Source organism: Bombyx mori, chromosome 15 (assembly GCF_030269925.1).
Source record: "Bombyx mori chromosome 15, ASM3026992v2".
Taxonomy (NCBI): Eukaryota; Metazoa; Arthropoda; class Insecta; order Lepidoptera; family Bombycidae; genus Bombyx; species Bombyx mori.
The window spans coordinates 17,765,998-17,784,025 of record NC_085121.1 but is presented as its reverse complement, the minus strand read 5'-3'; the positions used below and the strand labels follow the sequence as shown (position 1 = coordinate 17,784,025).

Genomic DNA, 18,028 nt, shown 5'->3' with positions numbered 1-18,028 from the left:
TAATCCCAGGATCAACCCACACATGGTCACATAAAATAAACCGTTTTAATTATCAAATGTCGACCGTTTTCAAATAAATCTCTGGCAAGTACTTATAAACTTCACGTGGTAACTCATTCAAAGTGGATCAAACACTGCACGTGTAAATTTGTTTTAAAAAAAATTCTCATTTTAGGACCTCGACGTGTTCAATAATGGGGAAAAATACATCAAACATCATTTTTCCTTTGTCCTCGATGGATAAAGGTTAAATAATACCTTTTGTCATGCAAATGGAGGCACTATTGAATGACCCTTCTAATCAAATTGTTATCGGCGCGTTCGTGGTAAATATTAATAGATGTCTTCAGTCAAATATAAAAGATTCTAATTTCGATCATATTTAACAAACTCCCTAAAGAAATATGAACCTGCCACGTATTTCTTATATTAAATCGAAATTTAGCATACTTATTAAGGACCGATGAAAATTCGATATTTTAAAAAATATATTGAAGAAATTTAAATTCAATTAAAAAATAAAAATAAATAATAGTTTAAAAAAACTAAAAAAATACGCTTTTATAGAAAATCCTACTAAAAAATAGAAAATAAATTTTAATAAATTAGAATTAAAAATAGTATAAGAAAAAATGATTTTATTGTAAAAAGGCGTGGGGTGCTTTTCAGGATATTATCAAAATAACCCTTCTACTCATATCTGTTCATAAAATACTTATAACTACTGATACCATGCACTATTCTGATTCAAATTTATTAAAATCTATTTTCTATTTTTTAGTTGGATTTTATATAAAAGCGTATTGTTTTAGTTTTTTTAAATTATTATTTATTTTTAGTTAACCTGTCTAGGATTTCTAGATGAACTGCATAATTCAGATGTTTTTTCTGCTAAGTTCTGTTGAGTTAGTGTTGGGATTGCAGGAAGATATAGTGACGTCAACAATTTTTTTTCTCCTTCGTATTGCTAGTAACCTCAAGGGGATTTGCTAAGTTCACTGCGAGTGTATTCACGAGGAACAGCCTGGTACTTTGCTAATATCTGTCCTAGCAAGAACAGTGCTTCGCTCAATTTACCACCGGATCGGAAACGCGACCCACTGAGAAGATCCGCCGAAAAACTCAGTGTGCTGTGTCTGTGGGTTAATTTTCATTGATTCGATCAGAACGGTAACCGGTGCACGGAAAGCCTGAAAGTACCGATCATGGATCGGGAGGATTGACATGTATCAACAAACAATAGGTAATGTTCGAATAATTTTAACAATGATATTTAATAGTACTCACAGCTAAGCGTGCGTAATTTAATCTCACATGGCTATTGGGATTTCTGGAGTCAACTTTCCGAGCGATGTCCACTATCGGAGTCATTTTGTGGGCAAAAATATTGGGAATCCTCTACAGAGTAAACCGGTATTTTGCGACTGGACTTTTGCTTTACAAAGTAAAACCTTGTCCTCGCGTGTGGAGTACTGAAGCTCCAAAATACCAGTTAGTTCCATGACTCTACACAGAATGGGGCCGTTCGAATATTCAATAATCCCATTCACACTGATCAATTGGGTCTCTGAGGAGGAACTTAGATCTACTCTGTGTTTTGCACCGTATATTCCGCGGAGAGAGTTAATTCATACTACCTAGAGCCATTGCGTTCATCATTTAGTAATTAGCGGTAGTAGCGGCCTGGCTGAGCCTCTGGCATTACTGATGTGCTTGAGCGACGATAACCAAAACATCAGAGGGATCGATCACTCGGCTGACTACACGGGCAAAAAAGGTGCCACTTGCTAGCTTGTAAAGTGATCGCTTAGAGAGGCAATATTAATTATTTTCCTAGATCTACTTCCAGACTTCACACGTGAATGTGTCAACCTAAAACCAACAAACTATTAACCAACAATGTATTTCTAACCGCTTTTCAACTCACTAACCCACCTTTCAGGTCTAATCACGAACGATTTGATCCGGTTAAAATTGTTTACACGATAAACTGTTCAATTCGAACGCGCCGGGATTATCGGGGCCGGTTAATTGAATTCCGAACCGGGTGTCGCTGTAAAAACCCGGATATGTATACTCGTGAATAGGCTAGGTTTAGCTGACGCTTTTAATTTCGGGCGTATAATGAAATTTTTGATTTGAATATATTGTTTTTTGAAACGGGATTTTTTTAAATCCACTTTCCACTATGACTGTTGCTATGTGAACTACTAATTTTGTGGAAACTACTCGTGCTTCTACTACTACTACTGTTATTCGTAGTGGTAGTCCTGTGACAAAAGCTTCCTAGTATAAGTGCCAACAGCAGAATAAGGATTGCCCCGATGAAAAGATTGCGAAAAACAAACAGGCATTTCTCTATAATCATTATAGTTGGAATCTTTATCTTTTAATGCTCCATAATATATCATTTGATTAATTTCATTATTTTTTAGTATTTTTGATGCTTGGACTCATTCAGGGCCCCTCTGGTGCTCAGTGGTTACTGGACCCCACCACATACGTCAACAAGGTAAATGCTGCTACCCACTTTGAGACATTCTATGTTTGAGTTTTACAGAAGAATGGCTGCCCCACCCTTCAAACCGAAACTACTTCACGGCGAGTGCACGTTAAAATGTGTCAAATCATCATCAATCATTTTTTTTGTATGCGTCTACTCGTATACATGTTATTTAGAAATAAATAAATGATAAATAAAGTTTCCAGAAATCCAGATTATTCATACAATCAAGTCATAGCGGAGCGTCACCGGGCATCACTAGTCTATGGTAAATTGAAAATAGTGTGCATAGAATGTGGTATATTACTTGTTAGGGCTTGGGTGCCTCGAATTTCTCGATTCAATAAGGTAAAATTTTATCGTTATAATCGAAAATAGGATAAGTCATAAAATGAAACATCCTACTCAATAATTCGAAGTAAGCGGTTTTTGTTTTAAATCGAAACTAGCACGTATAAGTGTCGCCTTAAACTCAATCCCCTTCCAGGTGTATTCCTTGTATTCCGGCACCCACCCTAGTTAATCAGCATGGCCTCAAAATTCAGCGCCAACAAAAATACTCCCAATACAAAAAAAACGCTCACTTACAACCATTCATATTATTTTGAAGATCTAAGAATTTCACGCTCATGCACACATGTTTATTTCATCCTGAAATTACATACTTTTCGATGATGTACTTTCATAAAATTATAATACAATATATTTTTTTAGCAATATCAATGACCCAGGTAAAATTAGTATGAGCAAACGGACAAAATGAAAACGGTTCGATGTAATTTTAATGATTAAAATAATTAAATCGTTGTTCGTTCGTATAATATCTATTACTAATGTATGCTTTCAATTATTTTAATATATAATAACATATGGTAGCTGAAAATTCTAGCTTTAAATTAACCTAATCAAATTCTGTAGATATTAATTAAGGTAATTATTCAAATAGTATGCTAGAGGATTTTAAATTCTATTTCTACGATGGTAAGCCATATTATAAATCGAAATTACAATCATTCGTTTGCTCGTCTCTGTTGTATTCTAAATAGGTGTTCAATATGTTACAATTAATTATCGAAATATCTAAGATCAGATGTGGTTTATGTTGCTGGTTGGAATAGCAGTGAATTTGGATTTGGTATGTAATACATAAATATAATATATGTATTCCATTTCATTGGTTATCAATACCATTATCTGTGTTTTCTTTTAAGGGTCGAAACAGCGAAGCGCTCGATTTAGTAGCAACCCTTCTGCCCTTGAACTTACCCTATACAAGTTAAGCAATCTTTTCATACAAAAAATAGATTTTGCCGCACTTTCTTAATAACTTGCCATGGTGGATTAAACTATATTTTGTGTGCATCTGATTCTAAAAACGTACCTACATATTTTAATCAAAACATATCCTACTACGTTACGAAGGCACATCCCCTTATTATCAATCTGGTTTTAATACATTAATTAAATTAATTAGGATATACAAAACCTCGGTGATTCAAATACTCATTGAGATCGGCCTTAAATCCGCTATAGCCGTATACCACAATAATGCTCCGGGTCAATTTACAGCCTGGAAATGATTATTGGTTTTGAAAGTCCCCGAGGATGGCAAATGTTAGACCGGTATTCATCAACGCTATCCAGCTTATGGATTATTGGGGGATCAACGGAAATTCTCTAAAATGTTCTCTGTGAAATTATTGGATTGACGTTTCCTTGTTGGATGGATTTTGGCCATAACTTGATTAAAAATTTCGAGGCAGAATTACAGTGAGTGCTAAATGAATTTTGCGTTTGTAGTTACATAATGACATCAAATTCTTTGGAAACGTTGTGATGGTGGTAATGGATCGACTTCTATTGGACAGTTCGTAGCGGATTACTGAACATGGTCATTATGTATTATACAAATACAATACATACTCAATAAATGTTGTGGAACAATATAAACAACACATAAGTTTCATAGTCCTTCTTTTGCGTACACTCGCTACACAATTCTATTGATTGAGTAAACGAATATGATGATTTAAAATTCATGACATTGGACGGAGATTTGCTGAGGACTTCTTTGAAGCTTCTGATCTTCTTATGACAAAGGACCTTGATGTAGGAACGCTCAGGTCGATGAATTCAGGAGACAGATGGTATACGGTTTTGTGAGATGATAATCTAGTGTCTTACTCGTATGTATCGCTGTGTTGCTTCGCAATGGAAATGTCCTGATTTGTATTAAGCTAAGCTAAAAACGTATGAGATAAATAATACGTGAATGACTTTAAATCTAGACACAATTCACGTTTAGATAGTTTCACGATAGTTTCTCGGCGGATCTTTATAATGGACAATTCTAATGTGGTGGTTATTTCAGCGAAGCAGTTGCTACAGCAGATGTTAGCAAATTCGTTTAGGTTCTTCTGAGCTTACCCATCAGTCAAGGTAACGCCAGAATAGTCTCTAAAATATGTAGCACTAGATAAGACGTTCGGTGCATACGTGTTGAGCGATGCACCGGTGTTCGAATCTAAGGCGGGTACCAATTTTTCTAATGAAATACGTACTCAACAAATGTTCACGATTGACTTCCACGGTGAAGGAATAACATCGTGTAATAAAAATCAAACCCGCAAAATTATAATTTGCGTAATTACTGGTGGTAGGACCTCTTGTGAATCCGCGCGGGTAGGTACCACCGCTCTACCTATTTCTGTCGTGAAGCAGTAGTGCGTTTCGATTTGAAGGGTGGGGCAGCCGTTGTAACTATACTGAGACCTTAGAACTTTATATCTCAAGGTGGGTGGCGCATTTACGTTGTAGATGTCTATGGGCTCCAGTAACCACTTAACACCAGGTGGGCTATGAGTTCGTACACCCATCTAAGCAATAAAAAAATATATAGTTTTCCAATTAAAATATGGATATTAAAAAAATGTTACCTATCAAACTACTTTTAAGCTCAATTATGTAGTTATGTGTTTGTAGAGGTGACGCGGATTACTTGAAACCCAACACATCCTAAAAGTTATAAATTGGATCATTCTGCAGGGTGAAGAGTGAATTTTGTAAATTTGTTGGAAAATTATGAAAATAGATTAACTGATTTTATGATAGACACTATTATTGGATTAGTTGGTTGGAGGTATCCACAGTCTTTCTGGTGTTAAGTCGTTACTGAGACCTACCTTGAAGCATGAGGTTGAAATTTTAATTTTTATTTTATAAACGTCTGTCACGCCTTACTGTTTTGCCTCAAAAACTAGGGAAGTTGATGGAATTTAACCGACCTCATATCTTAAAATAGGAGACATTCGCGTATTGATGTCTATAGGCATTGTAAGTCACTTAATATTAGGTGGGCCATGAGTTAGCCTTACCATAGTGAGTTTAGTTAAAAATACTTAGATATTTCTTTATCGCGAAAGTCGTTTGTGAACTTATGCTATAATATGTCTACCCTTAGAAGAACAAAGAAGCATTTGTAATATGTAGTACATAATATGTACTTGTATTTACGACTTTCACAATAAAGACATAACAAAAGCAGTAAGTAGAAGATGTTTTATGATCGGATGTCAACAGATATTAGGTAATACATTATCGAAGTAATGTAATATTATTTTCTTTTTTAAATTGAGTACATAAGAGTTCTTTTAGTTATTATTTGCACGCTGAATAATGTTGTCTTGTATGTTTGGATTTTTATTAACACTTGAAGTTACCGATTCTGCTGATTTTAAGAAAATTTTCTTCTTGGATTTACCAGGCTTCTTTCTTATTAACCTTGCCCTGACAATTACGAACTAGACGAAGAGGAACACAGTCAAATCCTTCAAGCCTTGATCTTCCATAATGCATGGAGCAATTGGATTTTTATTTACCTTTTTTTTACATGAAGTCTGCAGGCCTGCATGGGTCGCGGTAATCCCAATGTGAAGTCCATGGTCTTTAGTAGCTACCTGACACCAGTCGGGTTGTGGGCTCATCTTCCGATCAGTATGCGTTATTCTAAAACTATTAATATAATATTTTAAGTTATTTAAATCGTTTACAACCTCTTTGAGATGTTCAATTTTGATACTGTCGTAATTAATTTTTTTTGTGCACCTTTGGACCGGAGTTATTAGTCTTTCTTGGTAAATTTTCCGTTCTGTTTTGAGTATCTTGAAGCAGACTTACTCGGTCAATCGTAATATGCATGCGAATCCTTAATATGACATATAACTTCGAAATAAGTTACGTTAAATGAAAACTACTGAACAGTTTCGAACAAAAAAATATTCGCTTTCAACAATATTAAAGAACGACAACATCGCGTGCCGTTTTGAAGTGCTGTCTTCATATTCTTGGTACATATGTAATTTATAGATTGCTCATCACGTACGTGTTGATGGACCGCTTCCCGCACAGAAATAAATCAAGATAAATCTTGATATTATTTCTGTGGTTTTCCGCTATTGTCCACCATGTGTATTTACAGTTTTCACTTGACGAGTTTTAGTGTTTTAAAACCACGACCCTAACTATTTTTACGAAGCGTTTATTTGGGGCGGAGAATTCCCAATGCAGTAGATCTTTCTAGTACTCTATCCAGATAGTCAATAGTATTCACGCTGTGATGTCTGCGGACTCATATGGCCACGTAATGGCCATGAATATGCCATGAGTTCGTCTACTTGTGCCCATAAAAGCAAAGCCTTAGTATTCGCGAGCATTCGATAATAAAAACAAAACGAGTGTATGAAACAGGCATCAGAAAAACGTTATAAATCCCCACGTGGTCCCATTAAACCTGATTACCCCCTGACCTTGCTAAGATTGATGATATATAGTTGGTAATAAAGAAGGAACATAATTTAGAGGTCGCCTGTCTAAGGAAAGCTCTATATAGCCTTTTGTAACGCTTATTTCTTGTATAAAAATGAATTTATGTGCATTACTAATAAGTTTCATGTTTTTGGACGTAATGAAATTTACTTTGGTAGTTCGGATTTTGATTCTATTAAATGGTTAATGTATTCAGACAACCGAAACTAGCTATGGTGGAGACGTTTTCGAAAACAAAGATAGGCATAGTACTGGTGATTCATAACAAGTTAAGGTAAAAATAAAAAATAAAAACTACGAAGAAGAGATGAAAATAAAGAACAAAAAATCCAGCTGCACGATTAAGACATACTAATTAATTATAAGGAGAAATATTTGAATTGAAAATAGTTTTTTCGCGCGTAATGTAACGATTCTAGAATAATTTAATACACTTAGAAGAATCTTGCATTTTCTCAATGTTTTGGAAATGTCTTTTCATTCCGATTGGGCAATATAAATTACATATTGTTAGTACGAATGGGCAGTACACTTATTTCGGTCGTAAGTCGTATGGCGGCAGTATCGCATTTCAGCGCGAATAGTAGGACAGTTTTTTTTATAAAAAAATACAAATGAGACTGGCGACACGCTTCAATGTGGCTGGAAACGATAACTCTATTTTGTATTAGCTCCGTTAATTACTTAGCACCAGATGGTTCAGTTGACTGTCAACCCTACTTTTTCACAGCAAGAAAATACAATCTCTGAGTTAGATATCCTTCACAGGGCAAAAACATGGAATTTTTATCTTGGAACTTCAACTCTTTGAACGAGTAGTACCAAAATAACTTTTATTGGTATGGTTATACGTTGTTAATAACTAGCAAATCATAGACTGGTGGTAGAACCTTTTCTGAGTCCGCACGGGTAAGTACCACCACCCTGCCTATTTCTGCCGTGAAGCAGTTATGCGTTTCGGTTTGAAGGGTGGGGCAGCCGTTGTAACTATACTTGAGACTTTAGAACTTGTATCTCAAGGTGGGTGGCGCATTTACGTTGTGGATGTCTATGGGCTCCAGTAACCACTTAACACCAGGTGGGCTGTGAGCTCGTCCACCCACCTAACCAATAAAAAAAATTAAAAAAACCTGTTGATAAGTGGTTACCGTCGCCGATGGACTTCAGTAATTCCAGGAGCAGAGCCAAGCCGCTGCCTACCGTGAGCATTCGTGAAAAACACTTTACCTTTCACGAGTGACCTTCAGAAAATACTGAGCCAAAGTAGCATGTTCCCATCCTCAAATCTGTGATTTCTCCTTTTCCAAAAGTAAATATAACTTGTGAAGTTCTACCACAAAGTCGCTGTTGAACACTCAAAATTAAGAACACAGCATTACCATAAAAATAAAGTTGTACAATCGTTTGATGTTTTAGGTAAACGATAATATTTATATAATAACCGTAATAAGTACAGACAAATGGTAAATTGCTTGTTTCCCGCACGAGAACGGCGGCGGCTCATTCCTTAAGATGATGTTTCACTAACATCAGATGAGCGATTAATTTAAAACTAAATATTAAAATTTTAAATTGAATGCATATTGAATTTATCTTATCTAGATGACATAGATAGTGATAGTGGGTGGTGGTGGTAGTGGGTAGATTTACTGGTGGTAGGACCTCTTGTGAGTCCGCACGGGTAGGTACCATCACCTTGCCTATTTCTGCCGTGAAGCAGTAATGCGTTTCGGTTTGAAGGGTGGGGCAGCCGTTGTAACTATACTGAGACCTTCGAACTTATATCTCAAGGTGGGTGGTGCATTTACTTTGTAGATGTTTATGGGCTACATTAACCACTTAATACCAGGAGGGCTGTGAGGTCGTCCACCACTCTAAGAAAAAAAAACATAGTCTACAAGTCCAATAATTCCTCAGAGAGGTCTTGCACTTATCTAAAGTAAAACTCCTTTGTCTAATTAATATCAGACTTCGCAGTTCATTTTTCTTTTCTTCTTAAATTATTTCCTGTCGTCGTCAAAGATAAGTGATTATTAAAAGAACTTTACCTTAACTCACTACAGCTCAACATAATGCTGGGACTTACGCTAAGCCATCTACTTATTCAAAGAGTGAGATTTTCCATCTGCTTTTACTACTACTACTTTCTCTACTGTGTTTGCTTTGATACGAATTATAAATACCCAATAACACGAGAAATAGTCGACATTACAAATAATGCGCTGGATACAGCAATTAAACTATTTGCTTCCTAGAGTAAGCTTTCAATATATTTGAATAAGATTAAAGCGTATGTCTATCAGTAGAAGTCCTGCAGCTGACGCTGGAGAAGTTTAAGGTTTAGACAGGACTTTCTTAAATGCTCATGAGCAATGCCAAGAGTACCGTCAGTTAAGCCGCTGCCTCTTTTTTTATTGCCGTATAGGCAGACGAGCATACGGCCTACCTGATGGTGAGTGGTTACCTTCGCTCATGGACGTCAGCAATGCCAGGGGCAGAGCCGAGCCGCTGCCTTTTTTATTTATTTATTACTTAGATGGATGGACGAGCTCACAGCCCACCTGGTGTTAAGTGGTTACTGGAGCCCATAGACATCTACAACGTAAACGCGCCACCCACCTCGAGATATAAGTTCTAAGGTCTCAGTATAGTTACAACGGCTACCCCACCCTTCGAACCGAAACGCATTACTGCTTCACGGCGGAAATAGGCGAGGTGGTGGTACCTACCCGTGCGGACTCCCAAGAGGTCCTACCACCAGTGAAACCTACACGCCTACACGCCAAGAGGCCTCATACAGTTTTATATAACCACGATTAACGTTCGCCCAACGTTTTAGTGGAAGCGAATAGTATTCCGTGGCTCAGTACAGAAAATGAGCAACAATTTGCGCTTATGTCATATAATTTATATCTTTTGTCACCGTCGCATTATGAATATTTATATTTTAAGGAAGGAATCTCTTTACGGTTTCGCGTAACGAGAATTCCCTTACGGTTTGATGTTTCGGCGGAGTTGTTTTGTGTGCTACGTGCGTTGAACATACATATTTTATATTTAAAATGAGTTAATTGATTTACGTTTACGTTATAAGGTCTCTTAATTAAGTTATTTCAGACATTTTCATTAGTTTATAATTTTCTTGATCACCTAAAACTGAAGCTTTATTTGACAAAAATGTATTTACATCGACTATCGTTAAATCTTAATAAATAGTTGTAGATTTTCACTATTAACACTTCGTGGTAAACAATGACCATCTTGTCTTCAACAATGACGTTCCATCAATTCCAATTGTATGGTTGATCATAAGCGATCACTAAAAAAAATATTCCCACTATGTTTACAGAAAAAAAATTTTATCTATACTAATATTATAAAGAGGAAAGATTTGTTTGTTTGTTTGTTTCGAATAGGCTCTGAAACTACTGGACCGATTTGAAAAATTATTTTTCCATTAGAAGCCGACATTGTCCCTGATGAACATAGGCTACTTTTTTTTTATTTTCTTTTTTTATTTTATTTTTTGGTTTCATGTGTGTTTTAATGTTTCCGAAGCGAAGCGAGGGCGGGTCGCTAGTATTATATATAATTATAGTGCTCAGAAAACACTGTAGAGGGGAGTTTAATCCAGAGAACACCTTCTCTGAAGGTATGAAGAAAAATATGCTATAATCGATACTTCAAAAGTTTCAAACTATAGAGATGAACTCGGTGCTGATAGCACTCTTAATTTCTCTTATTTTTTGTACTTCTATTGATTATCCAGAATAGGTTTCTTTGAGCCATAAGTAAATACACCAAGGCATACTAAATTTTCATAATTTAAAACCACAATAATTCATAATTATTGGTTCATAGACATTGACAATGTTAACGACAGAGCACGTTTACACGAGAGCCAAAACAAGCAAATCACGAGCACTTCGAAAACGCGTTAAGGGGATCTTCAATTTTCTTAATTATCACAAACAATTTGTAAACAGTTTAGATAATTTTGTTTTCCCCTTTATAGTATTACCGCCGGAGGGTGCGAATACTTGTAAAGATAATTTATTGGACTTCATCAGCTATGTTTATTGTATTGAAGCGAACGTTTATTTAAAAATGAATATATATCGATTTTTTTTTTATTGCTTAGATGGGTGGATGAGCTCACAGCCCACCTGGTGTTAGGTGGTTACTGAAGCACATAGACATCTACAACGTAAATGCGCCACTCACCTTGAGATATCAAAATGAGTGGCGGATTCTATCTCGAGATAGAAGTCGTCGTGGCCTAACGGATAAGACGTCCGGTGCGTTCGTGTTGAGCGATGCACCAGTGTTCGAATCTCAGACGGGTACCAATTTTTCTAATAAGATACGTACTCACGTCCAAGGGCTCCAGTAACCACTTAACATCAGGTGGGCTGTGAGCTCGTCCACCCATCGAAGCAATAAAAAAAAAAAAAGATATAAGTTCTAAAGTCTCAAGTATAATTACAACGTCTGCCCTATCCTTCAAACCGAGACGCATTACTGCTTCACGGCAGAAATAGGCAGGGTGGTGGTACCTACCCGGGCGGACTCACAAGAGGTCCTACCACCACTAATATTGCGATATGCTGGAGTTGGAGTGTGTTATTAGCGCATATTATCTGTATTATAATCCGGTCTATTTCTGCAGCGAAGCAATACTTTTTTATCGATTTGAGAGCGGGGTATACACTTAGAGTCTTTGATTTGATGTCCCAAGGTGGTTGGAATTGTTGTTGTGATGCCTACAACCTCTGGACAACACTTAACCGCAGCTGGACTGAACAATGAATCATCATCATCATCATCTCAGCCTGTCTACTGTCCACTGCTGAACATAGGCCTCTCCAACTGATGACCAGTGCGGCCGGTCCGTTGCTACCATATAATAATGAATAAAAAGTAAGATATTTTGGATTCTCCAAAGATATAAACACTCGTGAATCAAGAGATATTCTTGGCTATCAGGTTCGAGGCACACTATACCGCTTTTAGCTGCGCTATATAGTTAACACGGTGAGGGTTTATAGGTGTTGGCATGCGGCCAATCTTAATGACAGGGTTGACATAACTAAATTACTAACAAAAAATAGGTTTATGACATTTTTTTGATAAGTTACAACTTAGTCGCCCAATGATCAAAATACGGTGATATTCACAGATAAGTGAAAAATTAAGATTCATTTTAGGTAGTTTTTTCATTTGTGTTATTGATATTAATAATAAGAAACTTAACTATAACTTATTCTCATATTTTTATGGAAAGCATTAAAAGTCATCAATGGTTCTTAAACGGAAAAAAAAACACATCGGCTCACAAGTCGAAGAGAAAATATTATAATACATACCGAGTATGTAAATAGTAAATATATTTTATCACAATGATTTCACAAGTTACAAAACATTTGCGGCAATACAAGTTATTTGAATCGCACTTAGTTCGGTTACGATACTACAGGGCAAAATCAACTGGCCCTCTATTATTTCAGAGTTCTACCCTGAAGCCAGCCGCCAGGTATGAGCCGGTTCCGAAATTGGATATGCAGTGACCCAGAGAGTAATAGCACACTGAACTGAATTTTTAGAAGTCTATGCAAGGTACCGTTCAGGTCTTTACATATCATTGCTGCTTATTACAATATTTATTACAATATTCGTTCGTACCTCAAGATACTGTTATGTTTTTCTATGTGAAAAAACATACCAAATATATTAAAATTTGTATACTTAAATTGGTTAACACAATGTTGAAATGTCAACGAATAAAACCGTATAAAAACATTCCTTTGATACGATTCTTAAGGAAATTAAAACTTGGTTCGTCCAACAACAAAAACAATAAGTTAGTCTGAGGTTATACTTTGAATATGGCGAATTATGTATTAAACCTTAAAATAAAAATTTTAACCGCTTGCACAGCTACTGACGAAATACGATAAAACTCAACAGCTCATACTTTATTAGAATTCAAAAATCCTAGCTACCGAATCAAAAACACAAAAAATGCAAATACCTATCAAACACAAAACACAGCCAGGACTGGGAATATTGTTATAACGAAAGAGCTCCTCAAAAAAAAATGGAAACGAAGTAAAACTCGTCCCGCCCAAAACAATGAGTTAGCAAGGGACTCAATGAGACGGCAGCTATTTTTACCGTTTCCCATTGTTGCAGTTAATTAGCGCTGCTTTGTTGAAGGAAATTAGTTTCATTCGATCCCCCAGGAAAGGATTGCGAGCTATAATTAACTGCGCAAGACGTTTTCGAGCATCCGTTTTTTGGTTTGTTTGGTATTCGAGTGCTTTCGGATCGGATTTGCTGGCCGGAGTCCGTTGAACTGGTAAATAATTACTTAATGAGTTACGAGCTTATTAAGTTCAATTGCTTAGACTTTGCGACATCCTTTTTATGAGTAAGTTGATCAATAACTATTTCAAACACAGTTATTCCTTAAATCCGGCATTTATCTATAGGATCTGCTCTACGTGTCTATTCTATTTTTTGTTGCCTTTGAGTAATTTAAAATAGATATATTTCGACTGCTATCTGAATTACCCAACAGCAATTTCATCGAGTTTATTATAGTAATGAAATGGAAATTTAATCTTATTATGTGAACTGCTTTAAGTCACTCAACGAGCAATGGAGAGGGCTATTCTCGGAGTTTCCCTGCGAGATTGAATCAGCAATGACGAGAAAGCCAAAGTAACTAACATAGCTCGAAGGATTACAAGGTTGAAGTGGCAATGGGTAGGGTACATTGCTCGATGGTGATGGGGTCGAAAAGCTCTCAAAGGGGAACCACGGACTACAGCATAGGTAGGCCTTCGACTATTTAACTGCTAAAGGTCGCGGGAATCCGCTGAATGTGGGCTGCAGGACTCATCTTTCTGGAGAACCTTGGGGCAGGCCTATGACTAGCAGTAAGCGATGATGTAAGCTGCGGTACTTACAACAAGTCTATAGCCTAAGATGCAATGAAAATCATGTTACCGATTTCGTTTCCTATAAACTTACCAATATAGCCAAACATGCCCCAAAATACAAAACATCTTTAAGGTAAACTACAAAGGGAGTGACGCGTCCCTTCGTTCCTAAACACACGTTGAGAAATTCAATCAATCGCCCTAAAAGCATTCACTTTAGAACTAAAAGGGTTGGGATGGCATAGTCTAATGAATCGGGTTGGCAACGGTGCCTTTAGCCCACCTGCTTTTGTATCGTTTTGGGATGTAAATTCTGGATGAGAAATGTCTGTTTTAATGGTGAGGGATGCGGATCTCGCACTGTTTGAAACTACTTTATATTGGTCACTGCACTAGATTAACTTAAGCCTAGCGGATGTGATGTTGGAACGTATGCCTTAGTAAGTACCTTACATATGTGAATACAATATTATTTCGCATTACAGTAAGTATACCAGACATTTTGTTCGAGGGACATGATGGCTTATAATTGTTTCTTCGACATCATGTCTTGAGACGAATGGTGGGCATGAATGGTGGGCTAGAAATAACCGAAGACCAAGTGACTTATCCACCAATCCATAAAGAAGCGACTTACCGATTTTTGTTACAAATAGCTGGTCTTTTGAAGATTTTTTAGTTTTATTCTGTTTTGTCGCTATAATTGTTCAATTTGTAGGTACATATACTAGTACACCTTGTGTAAAACGGTCGACACTGGGACCGACGCAGACACAGACGGCCACTAATTGAAACCGCGCTGAGCACCTTTCCGCTTCACCGAATTGTCACTGTTATGATCTGGTCCAATTTAATTAACGAAGCGATACTTTTGTACAATTATTATTTTCGTACAAAAGTATCCAAACAATGTGCCAAACTTCACAGAATTTAGTATGCAAAGAATCGGTTGAGCGTTCTAAATGAGAATTATGTTAGATGAGAGAAGCCGAGGATCGTGCTCAGTGGCATACAAGTGGAGAAGCCTATGCTATAGGATGATGATGATGATTTGAAATGACATTTTATGTCTCAAAAATCATATCTCGACATTTTAAGCATTTTGAACTAACTCGAAAATGTTTCTTAAAATAACTTTTAGGCGATCTGCTAAACACTCCATCCAGTAGGCCGTAAATTTATTCACTCAAATTTGATTACAAACATGAATCTTGTAAGATATGATCAAACTAATTTATGTAAATTGTATGTGTGTATTTATTTATAAGCGCATTTTATGGTAGGCAGCAACTTGGCTGTGCCCCTGGCATTGCTGAGATCCATAAGCGATGGTAACTTCCCATCATCAGGTGGCCGTATGCTCGTCTACCTGCAAGGGTTATAAAAAAATGCGCTTTACAATACTAGTATAAATTTGTTGTAAGACATTAATGGATTTTTCATTTCTTGGGCCACACAACTAAATTGGACATTAGGTTTATTGCTAATCTCCTACACCCAATAAGCCGTTTTACTCAAACACTTACGTGAAAGCTGATTTTTCTTGCAGCATCAGACGTCTTTAATGTCTGAGCAATTAAAATTTGGGGAGTAATGAACTAGTTTAGCGGGTTTAAGTCTGTTGGTTTTTTTTATTGCCCCTGTAGGTAGGTGAGTATATGGCCCACCTGAGTGATTACCGTCGCCCATGGACTTCAGCAATGCCAGGGGCAGAGCCAAGCAGCTGGCTACCGTTAAAACAGTAATTCGTGTAATTTAGGTACCGTAACGAGTGGAATGACTAGAAGTCCTGTTGAAACACTATGTCATAAGTTTCTGATATATGTCAATGTTTTACTTTTCGTATTTGCTTAAACATAATATTATTATAGTGCTAGAATCTATCTATATATATATAAATGAATTGCTGTTCGTTAGTCTCGCTAAAACTCAAGAACGGCTGGACCGATTTGGCTAATTTTGGTCTTCATTTATTTGTCGAAGTCCAGAGAAGGCTTAAGAGGTAGATAAATATGAAAATGCTCGGAATGAAATAAAAATAACAAGTTTGTTTTTCCTTTGATATGTCCCCCGTCGGACGGATTCATTTTGTTTGTTTTATGTTTGTTGTATAGAAAAGTTTAGGTCTTTTATTTATCGATTGAGGCACTACGAAGTCTGCCGGGTCAGCTAACTAACAATAAAGATTCTTTCAATTCAGGCGAAACAGTAAAAAAACACCGTCAATTCTACCGCTCTCACTAAATTGATCTCTGAAGCACAACCAGAGTCAACACTCTGAACCGCAGAATTTAATTCAGCTGAGCAAGTTCTTTCGACATTTCTCCGGAGTTGCATCGGCCATTTTCGCTAGTAGAACGATGCCCCAATTAACATCGTAATAATATAATGTAATTGTCGGCTGTGTGGTGTCCGTCTAGAATAGCACCTTCCAATGGGTGTCGTCAAATGTGGTTTAGGGATTCACCAGAGAATAGGCAGCATCGTTCTTTGAGGATCATACCAGCGTACTACAAGTTTTTTTTATTGCCTTTGTAGGCAGACGAGCATACGGCCCACCTAATGGTAAGTGGTCACCATCACTCATGGACGTCAACAATGCCAGGGGCAGAGCCAAGCCGCTGCCTAGCTAGTGACATGACGTATTGTAAGTCCCACGGGGAAATAGCACTATTAGCATATTCCGGTTTGAGGGGTGCAATAGCCGTTATACAAACAATTAAGACTTCATCCCCATGTCTTGGGGTGTGTGGCGGCATTCACGCTGTGGTTTTTATAGACTGCAGCTACCCCTTTAAACTAGATAAGCCGGTCTACACCAAAAAAAAAACTGTAGGTCCAAAAAACCAATGCCTAGCTGTAATGTGTTTCTAAAAATATGTCAAATCATAAAATCTATGTTGAACTACGAATAATTAAAAAACCATACCGAAGTATTCCCCCGGCGCACGTACACACACAATAAGGCTACGAATGCTCATGACGGCAAGTCGCCTGCCCTCGTCGGCGTTTATTGAACATGTTTGCGATTCCACAGCGAATATTTAACTCGAGATTCACCTGCTTATATAGGGCGTCTTCTGCATTAAGGTATTTTTTTCTGAAGATATTCAAAAATACGGAGCGGCATTAAAGTTCAAGCTTTACTTTGGTATTATTGCGCACTGTAACAAGGGCCGGTTGTTTTATGAGTATAAATAACATAGATTAGGAAAAAAATTTTTTTTAGGAAAAATAACGTAGACTACACACACATTTTACTTAAAATAAATGATTGAAGAGATGTGCTTCTTCTTTACCCTTAATCGGATCTGCATATTGCTCTACAAAGTAGATCGTTGTTATGTTGATTTTCTTGATTTACAGAAGCATTTTATACTCTTGGGAGCGATTAAGATATTTGATAGAGCTGATGCTGTCATACTTTAATTCACTATCGCAACAGAGTACATCCGTTACATTTGGAACGGCATTTGTTAACCAAAACGCATTAAATTTTTGCTATGCACTAGTTTTATAATTTTACACAAAGTTTGGGAAAACATATTCTAGAGACCATTCCAACTGGATTATTGATGTAAATAAACAAAGGTTCCCATTTATTATTGGGTCACCTGAAAACTAATCAATCAATTTAGGTGGCAATATTAAAAAAAACTGCAAATTGGGGCAAATTAGGCGAGAGTTCTTTGCCACACACTATCCAGCTTTCGAAAGAACCCTGTTTTTTGAGCGTTATGGATGTGTTCTTCTTCAA

At 36.8% G+C, this 18,028-nt stretch overlaps 1 long non-coding RNA gene across 1 annotated transcript; it reads right to left on the bottom strand.

Annotated features, from left to right (window-relative positions):
- Nucleotides 1–15,446: 15,446 nt before the first annotated feature.
- On the bottom strand, nt 15,447–17,608 carry LOC134200269 (uncharacterized). The gene is made up of 3 exons (XR_009975092.1): nt 17,526–17,608; nt 17,201–17,435; nt 15,447–15,640 (listed from the first exon to the last, which is right to left on the bottom strand). It is a non-coding gene; the product is annotated as an uncharacterized LOC134200269 (long non-coding RNA).
- Nucleotides 17,609–18,028: the final 420 nt, after the last annotated feature.